At 39.9% G+C, this 16,351-nt stretch overlaps 1 protein-coding gene across 1 annotated transcript in view; it reads right to left on the bottom strand.

The window, feature by feature from the left end:
• Positions 1 to 16,351, bottom strand: part of CTNNAL1 (catenin alpha like 1) — a 60,449-nt gene that overhangs the window by 41,795 nt on the left and 2,303 nt on the right. The window lies entirely within an intron of this gene.

The following is a 16,351-nucleotide window of genomic DNA, read 5'->3' as shown; positions in this document are numbered from 1 at the left end:
ATACTATTACCATCACTTCAGTGGAAATTCAGATTAATATCACATGGATATTAAAAACAACTGCACTATGCAGTTCTCCTGAATTCTTGCATTGTGGATGCTTCCAGTATACCAAACTATCAAATACCTGACAGCTAATCTAACAATCCCAATGGCAAATTCTTGACCATTCATGGGCAGCAAGCCTACAGAAAGCATTAGACCAAACACTGAAGAAAACCAATTTGACAAAGGGTCACTACTTTGTTTCCTCAACTGATTTTTAAGCAAACAGCAACTCAATGCTATGCAAACAAAGGGCTAATATTACATTCATAGAGTTTCTGACTTCTCAAAAGTATATATAAAATAACACCAGCCTAAGACAAATAGAATACTAGTTGGATGCATGTCCTGGCTGCAAGTTTACCTCCCACAGCATTTTATACCAGTAGAAGTTTAAACATGTTCTGCATAACCCTGAAAAAAATGCATATGCAACTAACTGCAGAGTGAAAGGAATCCCACCGTCTCTTACAAATCAAGGGCATTTTAATCCCATATGTTACTGTAGAGGTAGGCAAATGATAGAAGTCATAAAGATGTCACAGCTTAAGTTGCTTTAATAAAGTCTTAGAAAACATTTTCAGAAATGCTTTCATTTGAGACAGGGGTAAAGTTTACAATTCTATCACTTCTTCAGAACCTTTCAGAGGGGGTCACCAGTTCTGCAGAAAAAGACACCCCCTATGTCCCCCCCACAGAAGGTGAAGCAAGAATCAGAAGCTGTTTTGGCAGGTCCATCACCAGTGTCATCTTAACCTCATGAAGTTCAGCAAGGCCAAATGCAAGGTTCTGCACCTAGGTTGGGATAATTCCCAGTATCAATGCAGACTGGGGGATGAATGGATTGAGAACAGCCCTGCAGAAAAGGACTTGGGGATATTGATGCATGAAAAACTGGATGTGAGCTGGCAACCCAGAAAGCCAACTGGATCCCAGGCTGCACAGAAAGACGCATGGCCAGCAGGTCAACAGAGCTGATTCTGCCCCTCTACTTTGCTCTTGAGACCCCACCTGGTGTTCTGTGTTCAGCTCTGGAGTCCCCAGCGCAAGAAAGACATGGACCAGTTGAAATGGGTCCAGAGGAGGGCCACAAAAATGGTCAGAGGCCTGGAACACCTCTCCTAGATGAGAGAGTCAGGGCTGTTCAGTCTGGAGAAGAGAAGAGAAGGCTCCGGGGAGACCTCATTTCAGTCTTTCAATATATGAAGGGGGCTTATAAAAAACATGAAGAAAGACTTTTTACCAAGGCCTGTAGTGGCAATACAGGAGACAATCTTTTCAAACTAAAAGAGGGTAGATTTAGACTGGACATAACGAAGAAATTCTTTAATGCGAGAGTGGTGAGACACTGGAACAGGTTACCCTGAGAAGTTGTGGATGTCCCCTCCCTGGAAGTGTTCAAGGCCAGGTTGGACGGGGCTTTGAGCAACCTCATCTAGTGGAAGATGTCCCTGCCCACAGCAGGAGGGATTGGACTATATGGTCTTTAAAGGTCCCTTCCAACCCAAACCACTTGTGATTTTACGACATACTCTAGACACCCACTGGAATAGCTTGTATATGCAGATAAAACTCAGTTTGGAAGCCTATGGTTATACACAGCATCTGAGGCTTTGCAAATACCTCCTGGAATAATGAACTCTTAGCTGGGTAATATAATTTCTTCTCAGACTGGCTAACTCAGGCCACTACAGTAACTATCTTAATATTAGAATGGAGGGAAGTTTGTTGAACTCCATCTTTCTTTTTTTCCAGAAAAGTCAAAACCTATATGGATTACCAGTTAAAAACAAACATTGTGAAAGAACTAAACCAGTAATTGGTCAAGCAGTTCGAAACATCAAGACAAACAGCTTCATATAACACTGATTTCAAGTGTGATCAATGTTATGTAGCAAATTCAGCCTGTACTAATATAGTAAAATTTGTGTAGGATGTTTGTTGTAAAAAAGTAAGCAACAAACAGCCCTGAAATAGGAGTAGGTAAGTCATGACAAAAGAAAGAGATAGAGGAAGGTATGAAATATATACCAGTTAAAGGAAAAAGGGCTGTCTTCTGTTCTAGAAACATGAGTTAGACATATATCTAATGTAAAACGCTTAGTAACATCAAAGGCATGAGGAAAGCTCTTCAGATACAGATGAGCTTCTCATAACCTGCCCTGCAGAAAACCGCTGTGCAAACAAGGAGAATGTATAATTCTGAGAAATATCTTTCTCTTTCCTTCATGAAGTGTTAAGAGTGACAGGTATACACTCAGGTATATCCTCTATTTAAAGTTAGGAAAAAGCAGAGGTAATAACAACTGCATTTTTAGATTATTTTCGAAACTTAATCAAACATAATTAACAATCAGGGTTAAAAAAACTAAGAAACAAAATCTTAACTGAGCAAGGAGAGGAATTTCACTAGTATGTTAAGTGACAAACTGAAGGAAACTGTGATGCTAATAAGCAGCACAAAGATTATTTAACTAGTCAGACCATTAAAAAAAAAATAAATCCCTAAGCAGTACAACTGAATGGGTGTAGGGGAGAGGCATACAATACCGTCTGCTTCAGGATACAAATAAAGCAATAAGCGTTAAAAAGCCAATAAGCTAGGCTTCTATAATAATGAATAAGCAAAGTTTTGGCTTCTCACTTTTAAACAACATATAAAACAAAGATATAAAATTGCACAAGATAAATGGAGAAAAGCAAAGACCCACAAGAAACCTAACAGGGGACTTTCTCCCCAATGAACAACCGCCTTCCTCCAAAGATACCCTAAGGGCCTATCAAAAACTGAATTAGTGAAAACTTGCAACGTTTAAGGATATTTCAGGTTACAAAGAACTGCCTTTCCCCTGCAGCCCATCCAGTTGCAACCAGACCAGAACTATTACTGCTGTGTTTCTTTCGTGTTTTTTTTAGAAAAAGGAAACCCCTGTGACTCCAAGAACATTATCTAAACTCTCCTTTAAGCTTAACACCTCCCACATATTTAATCTGTCATATTCTAATCATGTATCATCCAGTCACTAACATTTGTGGTGCTTGGGTAAGAGTTAACAGCTGAAAGACCTGTGAGTCTCTTTGAACAAGAGTATTATGTTACATGATGTTTACTTAAGGATTTACTGATCAGGTCCTAGAAAGGAAACAGTCCTTTTGATGGTACTCATGCTCTGTTTAATATGAGCTTTTACACTATTTCCATGGAATGCTTATCTGAGATTTGAGACAAACAGTTTAAGGAGCGTGCAGTCTCAAGAAACGATCAGTTACAATCTTTTGTCACTTGTTTCCAGCCGCCCCAGAAAAATGGCCTTTTCCCAAGTACTTTACTGAAACTAACACATATAGTCATAACGTATCAAGACGTACTTCATCTTTAAGGAAGCAAGCTCAGTTGTGGCAGTTTTCAAGCAGCTGTTTTCAGAGTTTTTTGAGGGCCTTCAGATACTGACATTTAAGTTGTTATATGCTTCATGCACAGGAAGCATCATGACAGCATGCTTAGCTAAAAATATTCTAACGCCTATTTATTATCAGTGTAATTACGTTTTACATGACAGAATTAAGTGATACTTAAGAGACTGGGTTTCAGAAAGTATTTATAGACAACTGAAAATAAAACCAGGGAAAACATAGCTATTTCACAGCCACTTCTACAAACACAAGAGTTAAACTGAGAAGTCATGTTGGAAGATATTCTATCCACTTCCCTCCCTGGGTAAGTATCCACATTGTATATAGGATGATTTAGACTCTCAAGAGCAGTATTTGTTACTGCCTCTCACTAACTGGTTTTCCTGCTAGAAAAAAATATTCAAGATGTTTTCTCTATGCAATGAGGATAATCCTTAGAGTAACAGCTCTAGAGCATCCTTAGAGTAACAGCTCCTCTTTCATTTTGTGAATTTTCTGCTTTCTACCTTACATTAATTTCATAATGGTAGGGAATTCCTTTCTGAAAAAATGTAATACCAGGAATGGAAAGCCTTTGATAAGAAAATGTAATAGTGCTACATACTAGAGAAGAAGCCTCAATCCCCTACAACAGAAGTGTGCTGCGAAGTAAATTTAGTTGTATTTGATAGGACATGTAGAAAAATTGGTCAAAAAGACCTTTCCCACACTACCCATACTTTTATTAGTTCATCTTGAGTTTGAGGGTGGGGAGGAACTTCTACTATTACATTTTAGGTAGTTTCTCATTAGGTCTTGTGTACTACTTAAGGACAAACAGGTCTTCAGACTCATTTAACCAGACAGAAGCTCACGTTGTTCCAACACCCACTTCTGCTACAGAATGTGACCACACATGTGAGACAGCACAGAAGCAGCAGCTGGCATTTAACATCCAGTCCATAAGGCCTACAAGCAAAACTGTCACCCAGACTTCTCATCACAAAAGACGAGCCTCAGGGATCTTGAGAAGTGAACAAGGAATACCTGCTTACCTGGCCTAGAAATCACAAGTCTGTTAAGATTAGGTGCCTGTCTTACTAAGCATTTCCTACAATTTCAAGCACTAAAATATTTTTTAGAAGTCTGGCTGATGTGCAGATTTTTAGAATTGGAAAGCCTTATCTTCCTACTCAGTTTTCATTTTTGTAGAAAAATCCCACAAATAAACTTTGTAGAAACTCAACTTTGAAAGTTTTCAAAGGCTGAAAAAGATTAACCAAAAATGAAATGCAACTGAGTTAACAACTAATGCGCTAGTCAACTATAAGAACCCAAAACATTATTTGAGACAACTGCCTCTGCTTTATGGACACCTGAATCAGAAGTTTCTTCTTCACATTATTATTCAAAAGGGACAACCAACCCTTTCTTGCAGAAGTTGCGTAGACTCAATGCACCATTCAGGACCCTGAGTCACCACTTCTGTAAAAGAACTGCTTGCAAGAAGTGTTACAACCCTGCTACCCCCTATTTATATATTTTCCTCTTATCGCCTGTGCACTGGTGTCTAGAAGGGCAGTACAAATATGCCGCATGTCCAAAACCACTGAGTTCTGTTACACTTGTGGTAACAGTGTTGTAGTTGTATCTTTAGCTGAAGGCTTTTTAAAAGCATCTTCTGTTTGCTTTTGTACACATCTTTCATAAAAGCCTTCAGGGAATCACATGAAATAAACTACTTTAACAACCTGTAAGCTGGTTCACTTATCTATGGGCAAATGCTAACATGCTTAGAGGAGCCTCAGGCAATCTTTCACATATAGTGCCTAACAAGCTGATAAGCCACCTCCGAAAAGGAAGAAGGAATAATCCAGGACCTGCAGTGACAAGTAGAAGCTGACAAGCAACACAAGAACAGCCCTACCAAATCAGACCACTAGTATACCTAATCTAGTATTTCCAATAGTACCCAAACATGGGTGCTTAGAAAAGAGCATGAGAATAAAACAAGCAAATGAGACACTAGCTATACTGCAGTTGTAACCAGATTTTTGGTTAACTGCAAATGTACACTTCATTTTAAAGCACCACAACATTGAATTGTGCACTTCTCACAAGCACAATAGCTTCAACAGGTAGAAAATACTATTTGGAAGGGGTGATAACAGTCCTCTTCACCTCCTTCAGATCTAGGCTTCAAAACATCCTTTGTAAAGTTTGCCAGGAAAGACAAGAATATACAACTTCAACTTCGAATACACACCTCAGATTATTAGTACCATTGCTATGTACTTGTTACACATTCCTGGAATTGTTAAGAGATCAAAAGAAAGGATTCAACTCATAGGGAGACTCCTATAGTAGTGAATACCCTTTCTTTGTGCTGAGTGCATTCCTGGAAAACCAAGGGCCCTTTAAATTTCAAGATCCAAACCAAACACCACCGAGAAAATGATTATCCAAAATGTGATAGAGATGAACTTGTTCCATTAAGATGTAGTACTTTGATGACACCAATTTATTTCCTCCAGTGTGGGTTATTTTGCGTTTGGGGTTTTTTGTTTTTTTTCAAAGTAATGAAAACTCTGAAAACTTCAGAAATTTTTTTTCAGTGGGATTAAATTATTTCCAACTTTTTTGCAAGTTCTTGTGAAAAGGAACTCCAGAGAGCAAAAAAAAGATACGAACACAGCTGACTAGTTCTTGCAACCTGCGGATTCTCAGATATTATGTGGAGGTTTGAATTACTTCAATAATATTACTAAAGTAACACTACTATAGAGGAGAAATACACTTGCTTTTTAATGTTCACTTTTCACAGACTCCTTACAATCAGAGATCCCCAGGGATCTGCAGATATGAAGTAGAAAAGTACACGAAAACTGACCTGCACTCCTGCCATCCTCCCTTCTTTTTTTCCACACACAGAAGAATCACTGGAGAGAACGCTCAGTGAGGCTTGACCACAGAGCAGAGCTACCTTGTTTACTCTTATTGTCACATGCCTCACAAGTCAGAGGACTGCCCTATGTTCCCCCAGAATTTCTACAGAAGTGAGTGATGATGATAAAGATCTTAATTTTCAGACAATTCAAGTTCGAGCTTCCTTCTCTTTTTGAAAAGATGTATGGAAGTTTACAGACTGAATTTTGCACCTTTAAGTAACTTGATACAAGTTGGCAAAAATAATTTTTTTAATTGAAACTCCAATTTAACCTCTTCTGTTTTATGATGCATGCATCAACAAGTATACTGAACATCAAAAAAATACACGTTTACCTATCATAAAATGCATCCAAACAAAAAACGGCCTTTATTGCACCTTTCATTATGAATTGGCTTTCTAACTCCACCGCTGTCTTGAAGTTTGCTGAAACGCACAACTACCTCAGTAAAATAAGTGAACCTAAGCTAATAGACCCAAATATTGGTTTTAAGGGTGAACAAGCCAGTACATTTCCCTCCTCTCCTGTTGCCCTCCAGTTCAGTTATCTTCTTACCCAAATGGGTAGATTTCATAAACAAAGCTATTACCCTATTTCATTCTGCACCTAGAAATCCTGGGCATGAGCAAGCCTAAATAAACAAAACAAACTCCCAGGGAAGTTCATTGTTTAAAAGTGTACTTTCAGATGTGGTCAAAACAGATGCAGGCATGTTTTCAGCACCAGAGAGATGCAAGTCTCAGAAATAACTCAATTTACTAAGATGATCAGGTAACCTCAAAATGAGAGACTGAATGGCAAATTATTATTGTGGCTTTCTTCCCTAACTTGCCTTTGTTAATGTACCTAAAACTTCTACTGTTTGTGCAAACAAAGCCTGAGCCAGCTCTGAGCTGCTTATTCAAAAAGAAGCCACTGTTGTGGAACAAAAAATTCAGACATTGTAATAAATGATGTAACAGGCACAACACACTGATACCACCTGCAATTGAGAATTCTTTCTATTCAAATCGGGATTGGCTCCTGAAGATGCAGGAGAAGTTGCTTGTTAGTCCCACAAACATGCAGCTTCACTGGCACAAATACCAGCCATTCAGTCTGTCTTGCTGCAGACAGAAGGGTTCCTCCAGCCTTTTTTAGCAAAGACTTCCTTAGCAAGCATTTTGACATACCACTTCAGTGCAGAGCAACACCTGGTATTTCATCTTGAAAAGCACATACTTGCCCTAGGGATTATTAGAGAAGTACAGTGTGCTCTGGAAACGGCTATGCAAATCCAACTACTATCCACCTACAGGAGTGTAAAACAAAACAAAAACTTCGTATCATCCAGGAACCATTACCTTATTTATGTTAAAGAGCCTGTATATTCTTCTGCTTACTTCCTTGAAGAGCTCAAGGGCAACAAAAACTCATTCAGTTGGAAAAATTAAGAATATTTAAGTGTAACACTGAAACACAGTACAGAATATTTGATAATTAAAAGGGAACATTCCATACATGGGTCTAACCTCCTACATGCTAAGCACTTGCAACTTTGGACAATATTACCCTTCTAAACAATTTTGAAACCTGTGAATAAATAAATTTTTAAAAACAACACAAAAACCACCACACTAAAAACTACGTTTACAACATTATGTTACTACAACACAATTTTATTGTTATTTGAAAATACATGATTTGTGTGGTTATAGGTGGTTATATTCATTCTGCTTAATACAAAAAGTGAATGCAAAAATGTTTCTCTAAAGGAAAAGCAACTGCATAATTTTTTATTCTTCCATATACATCTGAGAGAATCTCAGGATTTACTCCTACATGATTTTTGTAACTTGTGTTTAGGGGTTATCTTACTATTTGGGAATTCATTCTATGTATAAAGACAAGAAATCATCCCATTCAGTATCTAAATTAGATTAACAGTTCCAATTTGGCACTAGAGTCTATATCACTACTCATTTTCCCCACTAGCTTTAAACAAGGCTAGTAATGGAATGCAATACAACTCAATGAGCAAAAATTATAACTTAAGGCTCTATCTAGCAAGGGTTATGTTTTGTCTATGAATTTATAAACATAAAAAAAAAAATTCATGAAGAAAGTCATAGGCTCATAGTACCATACAACAGTTTTACTAAACTATAATCAGTTGTTTGCAATCATTAATTCATAATTCATCCTTCAGGGATTTCCCTACCCAATCTATCTAAAACCATCTGTTAACAATGCTGAATAGCAAGAAAGCTGCTCCAATTCTTTTTGTGCAGGATCACTATGAGGCAGTTTTGATTTAGTACTCATTCTACAGGAGAACTACAAAAATTTGTTTAATCTATAGAAAAGTCATTAATCAGATCTCATAAATTTGAAAGATAAGATTCCATTGAAAAAGAGCAATTGATTTTCAGCTATGTCAGTAAGAAGCATCTGACTCCAGCTACTTGAAATATTAGTCTGACTGATTTATCACATCAAAGACTAAGGTATTGAACATTATAAAGCAGTAGCCAAGCTTAACTCAAAGCCAATTTCACCATCCAAGGGTTCACAGAAAAAAAACCCTGAAACCACAGCTGTTTCATGGTAGTGCTGTTGCTCATGTGATAAAATGTTCAAGTGTAATTTTTCTTGTAAAGCAGAATATCATTAGTGATATTAACATCATTAATTATTAATGTAACAAAATAATTTCATTTACCTATTTAGGATATTCTAAGGTACTCCTGTACACCCCAGCATACCTTAAAAACCACAACTGTAAATTATTAACTATTTCCATTTCACTGTTTCATAACAACCTAGCTTCAATGACTAAATAGCTGTCAATTAAAAACTAGCCTCAGTAAAGGAAAACCTGCAACCACAACAGCCCAGAAATACAACTGGTACTGTGACTGAAGTAATCACATTATCTACAGCCAGATGACAAACTCGTAAGATTAACTTTTCTGCATAAATCAAAGAGAAAGAATCAGGCTCCTTCAGGGGCACAAAATACCAAGTGTAGGCTGAGTAACAGTTGAGCTGCTGCAAGCTTCGTTGTCCAGAAAAATAATTTGTATTGAGTGGAAGATTCATAATACAAACCACAAGCTCACAACTTAACCCACAATACCTATGGAACCAAAGGGAGGGGAAGACTCCATGAGTTAGTGACTAATTGAAACTAATGAGGTGCACCTCTCTACACAGGCAGCATACCATATGCTTCCAGACTCAACAGCAGTTAATGCGTATGACTGCATCCGTGGCTCTGTTTCTCTGCGGTACATGATGTAAACTAAGAAACTACTAGCAGGAGGTACAACGCAAGCCTCTACAACCGTAATTCTATTTTATTACTCAACTTTATTACTCAACATACATGATTTTATTACTCAACAGTAGTGCCAAGTCTCAAGTCTAAAGTGAGTACCAAATTAATTCACAAAGAAGAAAATCCTGGAAAAGGGGAGAAAGCTTCTCAAAGCTTGCAAGTTACCAGAATTTTTAAGTACTGAAGGGTAAAGACTAGTACGCAAGAAGCATTTTAAAAGAAGTGTGCTCAGATTTTTTTTTCTCAGATGCACCGAAGAATGCAATGAGTTTAACACAAATATGGATTACCCTACTTTTTCTAAAAAGGAATTTTCCCATCCTCCAAAAAGAGCCACAAGGGACAAAGTGCAAGTCCTGGCACCATACTGGAGCAAGAGCAGCCAACAATGTAAGAACCTTTTAGCACCTGTAATGGTTTAGCCCCTGCTGGGGTCTGAGACCACGGGGCTGCTACCCCTCCCCCACAAAGGGAGTGAAATACAAAGCCCCAAGGCTGAAATAAGGAAAGGTTTAATACAACAGTGCAATAGCAACACAACAAACAACAACAATAACAATAACAGTAATAGTGATAGCAATGAACAGAGCAAAATATCTACCAATACAGCAGTGAGAGGAGCAGATGTACAAAACCATGCGCACCGCGCTCCCGTCCGCATGGTATCTGAATAACCCGGCTAGAGCTCCCCCCCCCTACTGCTGGGGAAACTTAACCCTATCCTGGTTAAACCAGGACAGCACCTTAGAAGTGGGAAAGGGAAAGACCTAGAGGTACCAAAAAATGTCTAGGGACTTGCTGGAACAAATCTCTCAGTGCATCTGCTGCACGGGAAATGCAAGTAAGTTTAAATGAAGGAGAGCTTGGACTGAATGCTGAAGTTCAGGAAGGGAATGAGACTAGATATATTCCTTAATTTTATGAATAGTGTTCAGAGAGTATATCAGACACTTCTATTCAGTCTCTGAAGGAGACTGGCGCCACACATGTGTACATCCCTCAAAAATAAGCCTTATGAAGCTCCTTTGCTACATCCAGAGGAAATAGCCTTCAGGAAGGAGACATACTAAGGTTCACATCCACAGGTATATTGGAGAACTGAACGTGAGTTGCTATTTGGAGTTCCGCTGCTACTGGGTACAATATGAGCAACCTAGGAGTTTCCAATCACCTGAGGACTTTCAAGCCAATGAGATCACAAAACAACTTCCCCAAAGACACTGCTAGCCTACAGACAAAATTCAAAGACCAGTGTCACGGAAAAGTAGCATACTAAACTCCATGTCTACAGTTTTACACTTCCCTTAAATCTCTCTCTTTGATAGAACATGCTTGTTCAGTTCCATGGAGAATAACATCAGTTCCACTAAACGTACAGTAACTTACCAGCTATTACAGTCCATTTCTTCAGGAGTTATAACCCTGATATACTCAGTTACTTCCTTAACACAGCTTTGCCCCATCTCTTTGACAGAAAGGAAGAACAGAGCAGAACTCGTATTTGTGCTCAACTACAAAAGAAAGTGAAGCGATCCCTACTCTAGAATTTATTTATGTGATGTACTCGGAGAATCTGTGTGGAATCAAAGTCACTGCAGAAGAGGCTATGAAAATAGTAGATAAAATGAACTGGAACAACTTGCCAACATGAGATGCTATTCACTAAGATTTCAAGGGACTCAAAGATGCAACAGATTGTATCAACTTTCTTATGCAATCTCCTGCTTAAAACTCAATTGAGGTATGGAGGTTGACTGACGCTTGTACATGGCAAATCAATACAAAAAATTAGGAAGAACAGAAATAGTGAACACCCAAATTAATATGACATACCAGCAAAGACTCAACATGGTGTTTGTTAAACGAATTTCTGCCTCATAAAACCAGATTTCTCTGCAGAGATCACCAATTACATGGATAAGGAGACACCCTGCTGAAAGAAAACAAGGAAACAAAGTCCATACCAAAGGTTTCAAAGGACACCAAGCAGGTCTCTGAAAAAAAATGAAAGAAGGCCCTTTGTATGAATATTTAACTCATTAAGAGACAGAATGATGAGAAGGAAGATGAAGCAAGACAGGAAGTAAATGATTGCTTACTTTAATAGGAGATGACCAATGGAGTTTCACAGAAACCTGCACTGGGACATGGATTATTCTACATAATCATAAAGAGGGAGGAGAGATAAGCAGGTAATAAAATGATGAAAATTTGCTGGTGATCCTAAGTTATTCAGGACAGTAAAGATAAGATCTGACTACAGAATTGTAGAAACACCTTGCAATGCTGACCAGGGAAGAAAATGTCAGACAAAAAATCATTGCAGATTAAAGTGATACAGATGGGAAAGTACCATCCTAGTTTCCTACATGAAAGCTCGGTCCTAGCTGACCATTACATCTCTCTTCTTGAGGTGGAACAAACCCGCTTCCTTCAGCCTCTCTCCTTACATCACATGCTCCACTATGTCAATGCTTTCCCTGGTCCCAAGGAGCCCAGAACTGGATGTGGTACTCCAGATGCTGTCTCACAAGTGCCAAACAGAAGGGAAGAATCATTTCTGCAGCCTGCTGGTTACACCTCTACTAAAAATCCAGCGTGCAGCTGGCCATCATTGCTGACTCTTGTTCAACTCTTTGTCCTCCAGGACCCCCACGTCTTTCCTTGCAAAGGTTTTCTCTAGGCAGCTGATCCCAGGCTGTACTGTGGTGTGGTGTTACCCTAGCCCAGATGCAGGACTATTATTGCCTTTGTTGGACTTCATAAACTTTCTGTCAGATCATCTTTCCAGCCTGTCCCTCTGTCTAGCAGCCCTGTTCTCCAGCGTATCAGAGACTTCCCAACTTGCTGTAGGGGAGTTCACACGCCTGTTGAACATGCTGGCCCATCATCCCAACATTTGGATCATTAATAAAGAAGAATTTGAGAAGTAGCAGCAGTCCAGTGAAGTTCCCGCTGACTGGAAAAGGGGAAACATAATCTCCATTTTTAAAAAGGGAAAGAAAGAAGACCCAGGGAACTACAGGCCAGCCAGTCTCACCTCTGTGCCCAGCAAGATCATGGAGTGGATCCTCCTGGAAAACATGGAAAACAAGGAGGAGGTGAGTGGTGACACCCAACATGACTTCACTAAGCGTTGGTGGATACGGGAAGAGCAGCTGACGGACTTGTGCAAAGCATTTGACACTGTCCCACATGACATCCTTGTCTCTAAATTGGAGACACATGGATTCAACAGGTGAACCAACTGGTGGATAAGGAATTGGCTGGACAGTTGCACTCAAAGTGTTACGGTCGACTTGATGTCCAAGTGGAAAGCAGTGACAAGGGGCGTTTCTCAGGGGTCAGTGTTGGGACTGGTGCTGTTTAACATCTTTGTTGGTGACATGGGCAGTGGGACTGAGTGCACCCTCAGCAAGTTTGCCAACGACACCAAGCTGTGTGGTGCGGTTGACACGCTGGAGGGAAGGGATGTCATTCAGAGTAACCTTACAGGCTTGAGAGGTGGCCCTGTGCAAACCTCATGAAGTTCAACAAGGACAAGTGCAAGGTCCTGCACATGGGTTGGGGCAATCCCAAGCATAAATACAGGCTGGACGGAAAGCATCCCTGCGGAGAAGGACTTGGGGGTACTAGTGGATGGAAAACTGACTGTGAGCCAGCAATGTGTACTCTCAGCCCAGAAAGCCAACTGTATCCTGGGCTGCATCAAGAAAAGTGTGGCCAGCAGGTCAAGGTAGGTGATTCTCCCCCTCTACTCCACTCTTGTGAGACCCCACCTTCAGTGCTGTGTCCAGCTCTGGGGCCCCCAATATAAGAAGGACATAGACCTGCTCGAGCTGGTCCAGAGGAGGCCACAAAGATGATCAGGGGGCTGGAGCACCTTCCTTATGAGGACAGACTTGAGAGAGTTGGGGTGGTTCAGCCTGGAAAAGAGAAGGCTCCAGGGAGAACTTATAGCAGCCTTCCAGTACTTAAAGGGGGCCTAGAGGAAAGATCAGAGGGACTCTTTATCAGGGAGTGTAGGGATAGGATGAGGGATAACAGTTTTAAACTGAAAGTGGATAGATTCAGATTAGACATGAGGAAGAAATTCTTTCCTGAGAGGGTGGTGAGACACTGGAACAGGCTGCCCAGAGAAGTTGTGGCTGCCCCCTCCCTGGAAGTGTTCAAGGCCAGGTTGGATGGGGCTTTGAGCAAACTGGTCTAGTGCAAGGTGTCCCTGCCTGTGGCAGTGGGGTTGGAATGAGATGATCTTGAAGGTCACTTCCAACCCAAACCATTCTATGATTCTATGACCAGAGAAACACAGAATACCTCAAGATCACCTGGTCCAACCTTTCTTGGCAAAAGTATGGTCTAGACAAGATATCCCAGCACCCCATCCAGCTGAATCTTATCCAAGGTTGTGAAATCTGCCACTTCTGTGGGGAGATTATTCCAGTGGCCAATTGTTCTCACTGTGAAAAATTTTCCTCTTGTGTCCAATCGGAATCTCCCCAGGAGTAACTTGTACCCATTACCCCTCATCTTCTCCATGTGACTCCTTGTAAAAAGGGAGTCTCCATCTTCTTTGTAGCCACCCTTTAAATACTGGAATATGGTGATAAGGTCTCCCCTACGCCTTCTCTTCTCAAGGCTGAACAAACCCAATTCTGTCAGACTTTCCTCACATGGCAGGCTTCCCAGTCCCTTGATCATCTTTGTGGCCCTTCTCTGGACCCTCTCCAGCCTGTCCACATCCTTACTGTATGGTGGGGACCAAAACTGAACACAGTATTCCAGGTGTGGCCTGACAAGTGCCAAGCAGAGCGGGATAATGACTTCTTTACCTCTGCTGGTGATGTCCTTGTTGATGTAACCCAGCATCCTGTTGACTTTGCTGCTGCAGCAGCACACTGTTCACTCCTATCAAGCTTGTTATACAATACTGGCCCCTGTATCAGTCCCTAAGGGATGCCACTGGTAATTGACAAAAAAAAAAAAAAAAAAAAAAAAGAGAAAAAGTCACTGATTATATACAGACCTCTAGCTTGATCCAGTAGGGCTATTCTAAAGTCATACCTTCAATCTGAAAACTGCATCAGTGAGTTTTTCGTATAAATGGGAAAACATCAGCTGTTGGTTCTTCTTTGGGCTCTAATATATAACTGCAAAACTTTCAGAAAAACAGAATACTGGCAGAACATTATGTAATGTTATATAACTATATAACATTTACTGAAATGGGAATTATTTTAGCTAGCTTCAGAGAAAGCAAGGAAACAATACCATAGTAAAGAACAGGCTTGTTTTATCCACCTCAAGGCATGTATCACTGTTAACTTCTGCAGAATCTAAGACTGACAGTAACAAAATTCAGAAACATTGGTATCGTGGGCTTTTTGTAGTTATTTAAACTCTTATTTTATAGGTCAAGCCAATTCCAAAAGCTCTGACAGGATCTCTTGTATCAAGGAAGTTGGAAAAACATGTAACATGGGCACACAATCATTCTCCAAAGTGTTGACACAAAATGGACTTTCTGAAGGTTGAGCAGCTAGCTGTAATAGCAGAGTCTACACTCAGGATGTTGGAGGATAGGTCCTCTTCAACTATGAAAACTTTGTTCTTTCAGGAACATACGCACACAGAGCTCAGAGTTCCCTCTCAGTGAACTTCTCCCAAGTGCCTAACTGTGAAGGTGGACAAAAACCTATTCTGCAGTTTCTCAGAGTGCTTCCTTAGAACAGATACAGACAGACGGACTCCTACAGCTGTCAAGATACCCAACTGCTGCTGGACTAGCAAACAGGTACATAATGGCAGCTGAGGAAGTCACTGGTGGAGCCACATCCTGGAAAGTGCTTTTTCCCTGTCTTTGCCTTTCCTCAACTGTTTAAATGACTTGTTATTAAATGAGTCAGCATCGACCACTTTAAACACCCTTCCTGACTTGTGTTGCCAAAAACTTTCCATAAAAAATAAAACCCAACATAATTAGACTGGAAATGGGTAGCAGCAGTGAAGCAGATGTCTAGATTTTAAAGAATTCTGTACTATTTACGTGTGGAACACTGAACTAAAGACACCTCTCCAGGAGAAGAGAATTCTACCTGTGCTAAAGAAAGTTGTGGGGTTTGACCCAAAAGCCCTATTTTCTGAACTGCATGCCACATGCTTTCCACAATACTGTAAAATGATTCTCTTCACAGTACAGATATGTAGATAGTGAAAAAGAGCAAATATGCTTAATACTGTGGCTTAAATCTCCTGTCTTCTTTTGTCATTTGTGGCACTATCAGAAAAGGGCCACATCAGGGTCTGAACAGATCTAGAGAAAATGAAGACCTAGTTTAACTCTGTAAATACTAAGTTTTAAAAACAAATTTATTAATAAACATCTCCAGTAATGACTCTAAGGGTAATTTCTCCTGTCAGGAAAACAGGACTCTTACACCACCACTGGCAGCAAATATACTCTTGATACTATATGGTCTATAAGAAAAATCAAGCTGCAAAGTGCAATTAAAAAAAAATCAAACAAAAATAACCCTCACATTTGCTGAGTAAGAGCAAGCGGTCAAAAACAAGTTTACAGTATTATACATCAATTAGGACAATGTACTATACAGTACATGAATTTAAAAAAGAATCAATGCAGCTT

Source organism: Strix uralensis, chromosome 1, assembly GCF_047716275.1.
Source record: "Strix uralensis isolate ZFMK-TIS-50842 chromosome 1, bStrUra1, whole genome shotgun sequence".
NCBI lineage: Eukaryota > Metazoa > Chordata > Aves > Strigiformes > Strigidae > Strix > Strix uralensis.
Note: the sequence above shows the minus strand (reverse complement) of the source record. Positions and strands in the feature narration are given on the sequence as shown.